General features: G+C 37.2%; 1 long non-coding RNA gene across 14 annotated transcripts; it reads right to left on the reverse strand.

Moving 5' to 3' along the window:
• Positions 1 to 603: 603 nt before the first annotated feature.
• LOC128320539 (uncharacterized) lies at positions 604 to 6854 on the reverse strand. Of its 14 annotated transcripts, none has more exons than XR_008304075.1 (8): positions 6683 to 6854; positions 5141 to 5265; positions 4849 to 5047; positions 4268 to 4357; positions 4023 to 4094; positions 3724 to 3814; positions 1278 to 3621; positions 604 to 1012 (listed from the first exon to the last, which is right to left on the reverse strand). It is a non-coding gene; the product is annotated as an uncharacterized LOC128320539 (long non-coding RNA). The 14 variants fall into 14 exon arrangements; XR_008304074.1 differs by having other exon boundaries at positions 5841 to 6854; XR_008304076.1 differs by lacking the exon at positions 4849 to 5047.
• Positions 6855 to 9627: the final 2773 nt, after the last annotated feature.

Genomic DNA, 9627 nt, shown 5'->3' on the forward strand with positions numbered 1-9627 from the left:
AGTTCTACACAAAGCATCAATTTCATTTGGTTTAAGCTGTAGTAAGCTAATAAATACCATAGTCAGAAATTACAGAAGCTTTGTATCTAAGTAGATAGTATTTAAAAAAGGCTAAACATTTTCACAATGTAAATTGTCCTTGGCATCTGCTAGTCATAAATGGCATATAAAAAGAAGCAAAAATTTCTTATATGATAATGAAATCTATAAATGAACTACTTGTTGCTTTTTTTTACTTGTTGCAAGTTGTAATGAGTCTCTCTCTGTTAAAAATGTCAAGTATGTGATGTGTAGAACTGAAGAATGCATTTAATGATTTTGAAAACAACTTGAAATTGTGACAAGCTTATATCATTAAGGTTTGAATAGCACCATGGTGTCCATTGTAAGGAAAGTAAGCTTTTTGTGTATCAGTTTTGTTTTATTTAGCTGAAAAGCTGTTTCAGAGATAAGCTTAATTGATTTAATTGTTTAATTGATTTGCAAATTAATTCACATGAACAACTGGATAAAAAGAATAATTTTTTTGCAGCCCTAGGGAAAAAAATGCAATAAGCAAGCTCTAAGTATGTGTAGTGAGGTTTCAAGCATCTGTAACTGTAAGCAGATCAAAATAAACCATGAAATTCTTTGTCATCTCTTTATTTTTCTTGTACTGGTGAACAGTGTACTTAAACAAACAAACAAAAAAAAGTATTTGAAAATAATGCAAATATATGGTGTATTATGACAATTTTATGATACAAAACCACAAAACAAGGACACTGGTGTCATTATTCCTTTTATAGTTTCTACTACTCCTACTCCTATTCCATTATTACCTTCACAAATTTTGGACCACTGTGAAGTTAACTTTGTTCACTTTGAGGGCTTCACTTCCAACTCTTCCAACTTCTCTACAATTTGTCTTTTTTGTCCCTTGGCCTTCTGTAGATAAGCCACTACAGCGTTTGCAGGGTAGCTCTCCAGTAGAGTCCATCTCCTCCGTGGTTCATCTGAAGTGACCAGGTATCTGAAATATCAATGCATAATATCTGTACATTATAATGATCTTGAAAAGGCTGAGACGCTTTATAAAATGGCATGTTATAATCTTAAAAACCATCTTTAGATGCAAAGATGTAGAGAATTAAGCATGACATGAACCATGGCAATAAGATAATTTAATAATTTTCTTTTCAAAATATAATGGGACTGAAAAATCCCAAGCAGCTACTGATCTACAGCATAATTTGCCATTATTTCAAACTCATTTCATTAAATATTGTTGTTCTTACCTCTTTGCTTGGTGGGGATTTCCACCAGGAATCCCCCTGCAAGGGTGGAACTAAAATAGTAAAAGTACCAATCGGAAAAGCATAGTATGCATTAATTTAGATGAAAATTAATTACTATGTCTATTGATCAAGACTGTTCAATGCATTGTGCTCTCCTTAGCCTCCTCATCTATAGTTTCATGAATTGTCTTCGTCCTGATTCAATACAGTGTGTTTCAGTGACAACTGGCTTTACTAGGCAAACAAATGAAATATATATATTTTGTCAAATTTCATTTCTGATACTAAAAATATCAGCTAGAATTTATTTAAAGCACTTAAAGCTCTGATCAGTAGAATGACCATTTTTACAATGTTCCAATTACTGAAGTAAGACACTGTAAGTGTCTATATGTCTATATAAAGAAAAAGCACAGAGACATACAGTACACAACATCAGTCAACACCAAATATAAAGACTGCTTTACACAAAAAGAACATGGTTAAGATAAGGAAATTGGATGACCAATTGCATGCTAGACTAGATCACCTAATATCAGTGGTTGAACTCACTACTGCTCTTATAGCGGAATAGAAGCAAATTCCTACAGAAATGTGCTAACATCTTTTGCAAATACTTTCCAGAGGTGAAAGTTGTTATATAGCACCTGCAAAGGGCAGATTAACTCACTGTTAAGACTCTTGATTTCAAAATGAAATTTACATGTAGGATAATAAGGTGTCTGCAAACTTTTAGACAAGTTAGTGTATTTGTTCTAAGATCTTATTTAAACATTTTCCAGTCTGATCTTCCTGGCTGTGTCCTAAGCTGTTTTTTCCTTGAACTCCTGCATATTCTTTAGTACTTTGTCTTACGCTGTTGTTTCCTGTGTTGTCTCAGTCACTTTCTCCTGAGCTATCTTCTCCCTCAATTCCTGTGTTGTTTCGGTTACTTTCTCCTGATCTGTCTTCTCCCTCAATTCCTGTGTTGTTTCGGTTACTTTCTCTTGAACTGTCTTCTCCCTCAATTCCTTTGTTATCTTGTTTACTTTCTCCTGAGCTGTCTTCTCCCAGAATTCATTTATTTAGAAATAATATTAACAGACTGTCTGTTAGTGCCATTCTATAAAAGTATCAGTCTCTCAAAGTATAAAATGACATTAAATTATGCAATATTGGAAGGTTTAACTGTACATATGTCAACATCCAGTGTGATCATGCACAACTCAGTTCTAGGCCTGAATGCTATTGTGATTTTAAAAAAAAAGAAAAGAAAAGAAAAAAAAGGTCATGTGAAGGTCATGAATGGCATGTGGAACCATTTATGGAACACTATCATTATGTCATTTTTGGAGCTGCAGTTATAATTCAAAATCATCATTAATGCTCACTCATTTAGGAACATACACCATTCATGTTTATGCAGATCATTTACAGTTTTTGGATGTTATGAATGTGTGCCGAATTAGACGTTCTCATACAAGCTCACTTTCCAAAGAAAAATATAAGAAAGTTAGAATAATTATATTGCAATGTTGCACAAGGGCCATTCATTCCAAAATTCACTACCTTTGGCAAAAAATAAATAAAAATTTACCCTCTTTGATTCCCAGATGGTTATTTTGTATGGATATTTGCTAAACAAGTTGAGCATTTTTCCTAGATTGCAGGAGAAATGGTTAAGTTAAAGTTATTCAATTCCAGTCTTGAAAGGCAAAAAAAAAAAGAAAAAAAAAAAGCACAAAACTGGCAGAGTTTACAGGACTGGAATTGGAGAATCTTCTGTTTAATTGTAGAATGCCTCTTTAATTGTAGATTTAAATTTTTTAAATCTCATTTGCATCACTTGCCTTGTTCTTCCTAGACACCATCTTTTGAGAGACATATCTGCCTTCTAGGAAGATCTCAGCAAACTAAAGTTCCAAAAACCTTTAGTTTGAATTCCTTTGAATTCAATGATCAATTCAATGTCACATCAGCAAAATTACTTTAGTTTAGCCTCACTTACAAAAGTGTATTGAGTGCCTTCACTTCCATAATCAACCAGAATTTTGTGGTAGATTGAAAAGACCATACTATCTTAAATCCATAAAAACAACTGACCATATGGAATCTACAATATCATTAGAAATTGCACAACAGTGTCATGACCCTCAAAAATGACAATGATTTGTCTTTTCTGCTGAATAATAATAATAATAACAACAACAACAACAACAACAACAAGAAGAAGAAGAAGAAGAAGAAGAAGTAGTATTTTACCACTCCTGTGAAAACACCACAGGAAATATTGTCATACTGAAGGGTATGGATCCTCTTTGTCCTGTTCCATGGTCCATGATAGCTTTTTGATGCAACAAATGTGCTGAAATGTAGGTAAAGATTTAAATATGTGTAAAGTAGATGTACAAAACTAAGCTTGTATAGAAAGACAAAAAACATATTAAAAAAAAAACCTTGTCCCTACCTCCAGTTTTCTACTATTTTATAATACTGCTCGTCCTGTTCCTCAAGGTACGTTTATATTTTAGGTACATTATACTCACAATACTGCAGTGCTAGAATAAAACAAACAAACAAACAAACAAAAAGATATTTTATTACATATCGACAGCAAATATGAATAAGGTAAGATATATGCATGATACATTACAGTGGGAGCCAATATGCTTGAAATTTTTATATCATGCACACAGTTACTCATGGCAGAATTTTTTCAGGTTTTCAGTCCATGAAAATCCACAAAAATATAAGTGAGTGACTTACAAAAAAAGTCCAATGATTCCCGCTCTCCAAATAGGGACCAACAATCTCCCTTTTATTTTCAAAGATGTTCCTCTTAAGGAGAGAAAAAATTATGAATGTAAAAGTAAACTATATGTAATTTCTTTAATTTAGTATGAGCAAACTAACAACTATTGTGAGAGCAACAAGGAATATTTGCCTATATTGGTTCTACCTATAACACTGGTAAGTACTGGCAAATAAAGTTTTGTTGGGGTAATTCTTACCTTGATAAAATAATGGCTCCTTGCCCTTGCTCACCCTCCTACAATATGAGTCAGGGTATGGGTATTAATTGCCACAATATCTGGTCACCTCTAAACGAAAGACAACAAAAGGGTGTAGTTATTCCAAACTACAATATTTTTCCAAATCATTACTACAGGGCTTCCAAATCTATTAAACAAGTGCACATGAAACAAATGTGTGTGAGCTAGTAAAGAAAGTAGGCAACCCTCCTCCTGGAGTGCACAGGGCATGCAGGCTTTTCTGCTTATTAAACAGTGACAAGCCTATTGCAGCTCATTACAATACCACAGTCTCTCTGAATGTCATGCTCAAGTAGAGAACTCCTAGATAGGGAGTGGACTACATAGCAAAAATATATCACAATACCTGAAGACATTTTCATGATATATGATATCATGATAATGATAAAATGTTGTCATATTGACAACGCCTACACTCAGAGGTGTTAGATTTGTGTTACCACAGATCTATATAGGATGACAGCACTCGAGGAAGATGGTTGTCTTCCCTTTATATAGAAAATGTTCATAGTAGTTTAGTTAAAAATCTATTGCCATACCATACATCATGGAGCAAGGCATCCATGATCTGAGGAGGCATCATCCAAAGAACAAAGAAAAAAACAGTCTGGAAAAAGCATTGAAATACCCATACTAAAAGTGAGAGTGGCATGCGAGTAAACTTATATGGGCAGATAAGAATGTTGTGAGGTCAGGTCAGGCTTTCGAAAAGCGTGTTTTTTGAGGAGCAATGGTGAACTGTGAAAAGAGGGAAGAACACTGAAAATGTAGGCTGGAGTTCCGGATGCCTTACATTTGTATTTCTCTGACAATTTTATCCAAAGAACTTACCACATCAGATATTTTGTTGCTTTCTACAAGGGATTCAAAACTTTCCCTGTACGGTGGATAGGGTCCAATGCTTCCAATTTTGGTATGCCTTCTTTGCAGTCCTCCAGACTTCATAGTTTGTAAGACTGCATGGGTAACGAACACTTTACAATAAGGTTTCATTAGTTAACATTAGTTATCTACTTTCGTTAACATGAACTAAGAATGAACAATACTTCTACAGCATTTATTAATCTTATTTAATATTATTTTCAGCATTTACTAATGCATTATTAAAATCAAACGTGTTTGTTAACATTAGTTAATGCACTGTGAACTAACATGAACTAACAATGAACAGCTGTATTTTTATTAACTAACGTTAACAAAGATTAATAAGTACTGTAATAAATGTTCGTTGTTTGTTCATGTTAGTTAACACATTAACTAATGTTAACAAATGACACCTTATTGTAAAGTGTTACTAATATTTTTTTATTTGTGAACTGATGTTCAGCTGTTTTTTTAATAGTCAACTTATTTTCGGGTCATCGTCATAAAAGCTCTGTAAACACAAACACAGTCACGAAGATATATCTTTCATTTCATCAAGCTGAATGCTCACTAAAAACTAAGTCATCACGTTTTCAGGCCATTTCAAGTTTTCATTTTTGACGTGACACAAAGCAGTGATATCTAAGCGGGTGAGTTGTTTACTTACTTTATAATTAGTCAGTAACGCCATCATTTTGTCCATTCAGGCCGAGAGCTCGCACGAAAACAAGAGGCAGGATTTATCGAACGAACCTATCACATCCAATCATAACCGATCATATCCAATTATAGCGCGATGGCCTCCTCTCACGTGACTTCCCCCATTCATTCTCAATTACCCCCCACTAAACCCACGACACGTTATGGGGTCTCTGTTATAAGTCAATGGGCTGAGGGGAGGCAAGCCTCCGCTGTAACTTTACCTGCGGGTGTCGCTGTTGGACAGTGTTACTTTATAAAAACGAGTGACTTTTATACTTTTAATGTTATTTTTAGTAATATTTGCGTCGTTTTTTTTTTTTTTTGCAATATCGATTATTTTCTCATCCAATTTTTTGAGGAGACACTGCCTCCCTTGCCTCCTATATATATATACACACACACACACACACACACACACGCACACACACACACACATATGTGTGAAAATATAACATTGAAAATAACATTGAAAATAACATTGGTAACAATCTTAGAAAAGCATCAAATATTAAAATATAATAAGCTGTCCTGCCCCAAGAGCAGCATTACATTACACCACACTAATACTGACCACTGGGAATAATAATGCTCACAGAACAGTTTTCCTGCCCCAAGAGCAGCTATATTACCCTACACCACTAACACTAACCACTGGAAATAATAATGCTCCCAGAACAGTGTTCTTGCCCCAAGACCCTACATCAAATTAATGCTACCCATTGGAATTAATAATATTCGCAAAACTGTTTTCTTTGCAGAAAAACTAAGCAAAACAGTGTTTCAGCTACAGCTAACAGCTATACACACCACAGAACACATTCGATTTCGGCTTTCTGTCACTCCAGCACCAGTCGCTCGACTTCACTCCCTCAGATTTAAGTCATTATCATCTAAACTTGTGTCGGTGCTTCAGTCAGCTGGAACCCAACACGTTCCGTGGTGAGAAGAGCTGTTATGATGCTACCTAAGCTAATGCTAATATCTTGGACTCCACCTCCTCTGTGATTTGATTGGTTATCTCTCTGAGCATATATGTGTAAGTGAAACTTCCATCAGTGCTTTTTTCAAGAAGCACCGCCGTAATAAATATTACGGTTACATGTTCATCACGCATAATTCAAGAGGTTATGATTCATACGTTTTGTTAAATTATTTAGTGAAGGAAGGGATTGTGCTTGATATCGCAGTACAAGGTATTTTGTGCTTTACTGATTCTGATCAGTCCTACACTGACAGTCTTTCGTTTCTACCAATTAAACTCATGGAACAAAAGAAAGGCTATTTCCCCCATTTCTGGAACACAGCAGAACATCAGAACTATGTAGGTCAATATCCCAACCCCAAATATTACAGTGTAGACAACATAATGGCAAAAAACAAGGAAGAATTTTTCAAGTGGTACAGAACAGTGTCTAGTGAAGTCTTTCTTGAAAGAGATGGCTGAGTACTGCGTAAATGACATCGACATTTTAAGAAAAGGGTGTCCAGAATTCTCAGCGTAACTCCTATCATCCTCTCGAACATTCTACCCATATATGAAGCATGGGGAGGACTGAAAATCCATGAGCAGCCCTGCCCCAAGAGGAAATCTCTCTATTGCTTTGTCCCCAGGGTTGGAAGGAATTTTCTATTCGTGACAGGCTCCAACAAAATTTGTTCCTTAACCTAATGGTCTTGACTGGCCCACATACAGCAAAAAAAATCTTATCAAGGCATTTATAAAGCTTGAGGTGTTCATGGACACCATGGCTGCCACTGCTCAATAAACTGCCCACCTCTTGCAAGACCAACTCATGTACAGTGTGAGGACACAGTCCAAGGCCCAAACACGTCTAAGCCAAAATGTGTGATTGGAGGATTGGTTGCGGAGTTTATGGCAGGTAACACATTTGAAGATAAAGCTGTTTACACACCTCTTGGCACCCAGGATCAAAAACTTGCTGTGAAGATGGCACTGTCACTGATGTGATGCCCTTGATGTGATTTTTCATGGAAATGGAGGACAAGGAATGTTGCAATGTGGTGGGGTCTCATCATGCCATCCAACATCTGATTCACCGATATGGCTTCCTACCCTTATTAAGCCATCCTTATTGATGAAAGAATTAAACAGCTTGAGAGGACTGTCTTCTGGAAGGCTTCTTTCCTCTCTGATATAGTGAAGCTTCTTTGCAATGGCTCCTTCTTGTGCTCTTCGGATGATGACTATCTCCGCTCTTGTGTGAACATTAAATGAGCTTGATATGACAGAGATGCCAGCCTTTGCAATGACCTTGATGATCGTCTGCCCCTTTCTTGAACAGACAGACAATATGGACAAGGCATGCTATAGCACGCTTCAGAGACCTCCAGCTGGAGAAATGCTTGAATCATTTAGATCCAGTTTGATCACTTCTAATTGTAGTACTAAATGTTCCTACTTAAGGACGAGTCATATGTGAACTTCTTAGGCTGTCCTAAGAATGCAGGCCTAGTGAGCCATGTCAGCTGGGCTGTGCACAGTGGGTATTCGTTGGACTCGATTGCTGACAAAGACAAAGGATCTTCTCTTTTCATCGAAGATGTATCCCAAGACTACTTTACTAACCGTAAAGAAGCTATTTGTGTCAATCTCTGTGATGAATTCCACATTGTCAACAGCTAGCACATCAGCACAAAGCTCTAGCCGTGGAATAGTGAGTTTTTGGCATGAAGCCAGCTTTGCTTTACCCAGGATGAAACCTGAGTGATATAGTCTCCAGATGGACCTTCAAGTAGGCAACAGCAGCTATTGCCTGGACAGAAGTTTACGCAAATACACAAAGCTCTCTAAGTTTGGCCTCAGAACAGGAGAAAATGTTGAAGTTCCTGAAGGGAAGACTGCACTGAACAGGTAAAGTATCAGCACTAAAATCAAGATCCTTTAGATCACTGGCATGGTCCTCCACTGGAAAGGCATCCATAATTTCTCTGTTGTTGTAAACTATTTTGTGCAGCCAGTAGTAAATATATTATACAGTAAATATGTGAATTTATCCCTGTGAATTTATCCCTAACGGATAGTGTAATTATAAATAAATCCCTTCTATTATTGTGTACTATATGGACAAACAGTGCAATTGTGCAACCAATAAATTCATCACAGTTTTTGTGAGAAGTCAGATTGGTTAAAATCTATCCGCTGTCCACTGATGGAGTCCTGAGTACGAAGGTGCTCGTGGCAACCGCAGCCCCAAAGCCACTAGAGCAATCGCAGTCCCAAGCCATTACAGTACGGCTTCCCATATGTGATCCCCAAGCCAACTCCACAGCCCCCAGGTGGCACTATCCCCAGCAAACCAAATGGTTCTTCAGGCCATCCATATGGGGCCACCCCCAGCAGCAGCGAGGGAACTCATCCGATGTGAACTCCAACCAGAAGTAGGGCATCAGGATGGGCCAAGCAGCGAGGAGGAGCAGGAAGAGCAGAAGGTGCATCAGGATGGGTCAGGCAGCGAGGAGGAGCAGAAGGGGTCAGGATCACTGGCATCTCAGAAGTAGCATGTGTAGCTCGACAGAGAGTGAGGAAGAGAGAGAGATGGAGAGAGAGGGAGAGATTGTTAGGTAAGCTTTTGTCTTCTAATGGTTAAGGACAATGTACTTTGCGTGCAGAGTGCAAGCAGGGACTCCGGCAAGACTAGCTATGACAGCATAACTAAGAGGGAGAGCCAGAAGCTAACAAAGACATGAGGGCACCCTGGGACATAAGGCAGCCAGCCACTCCACCGTCGACA

Source organism: Pangasianodon hypophthalmus, chromosome 16 (assembly GCF_027358585.1).
Source record: "Pangasianodon hypophthalmus isolate fPanHyp1 chromosome 16, fPanHyp1.pri, whole genome shotgun sequence".
Taxonomy (NCBI): Eukaryota; Metazoa; Chordata; class Actinopteri; order Siluriformes; family Pangasiidae; genus Pangasianodon; species Pangasianodon hypophthalmus.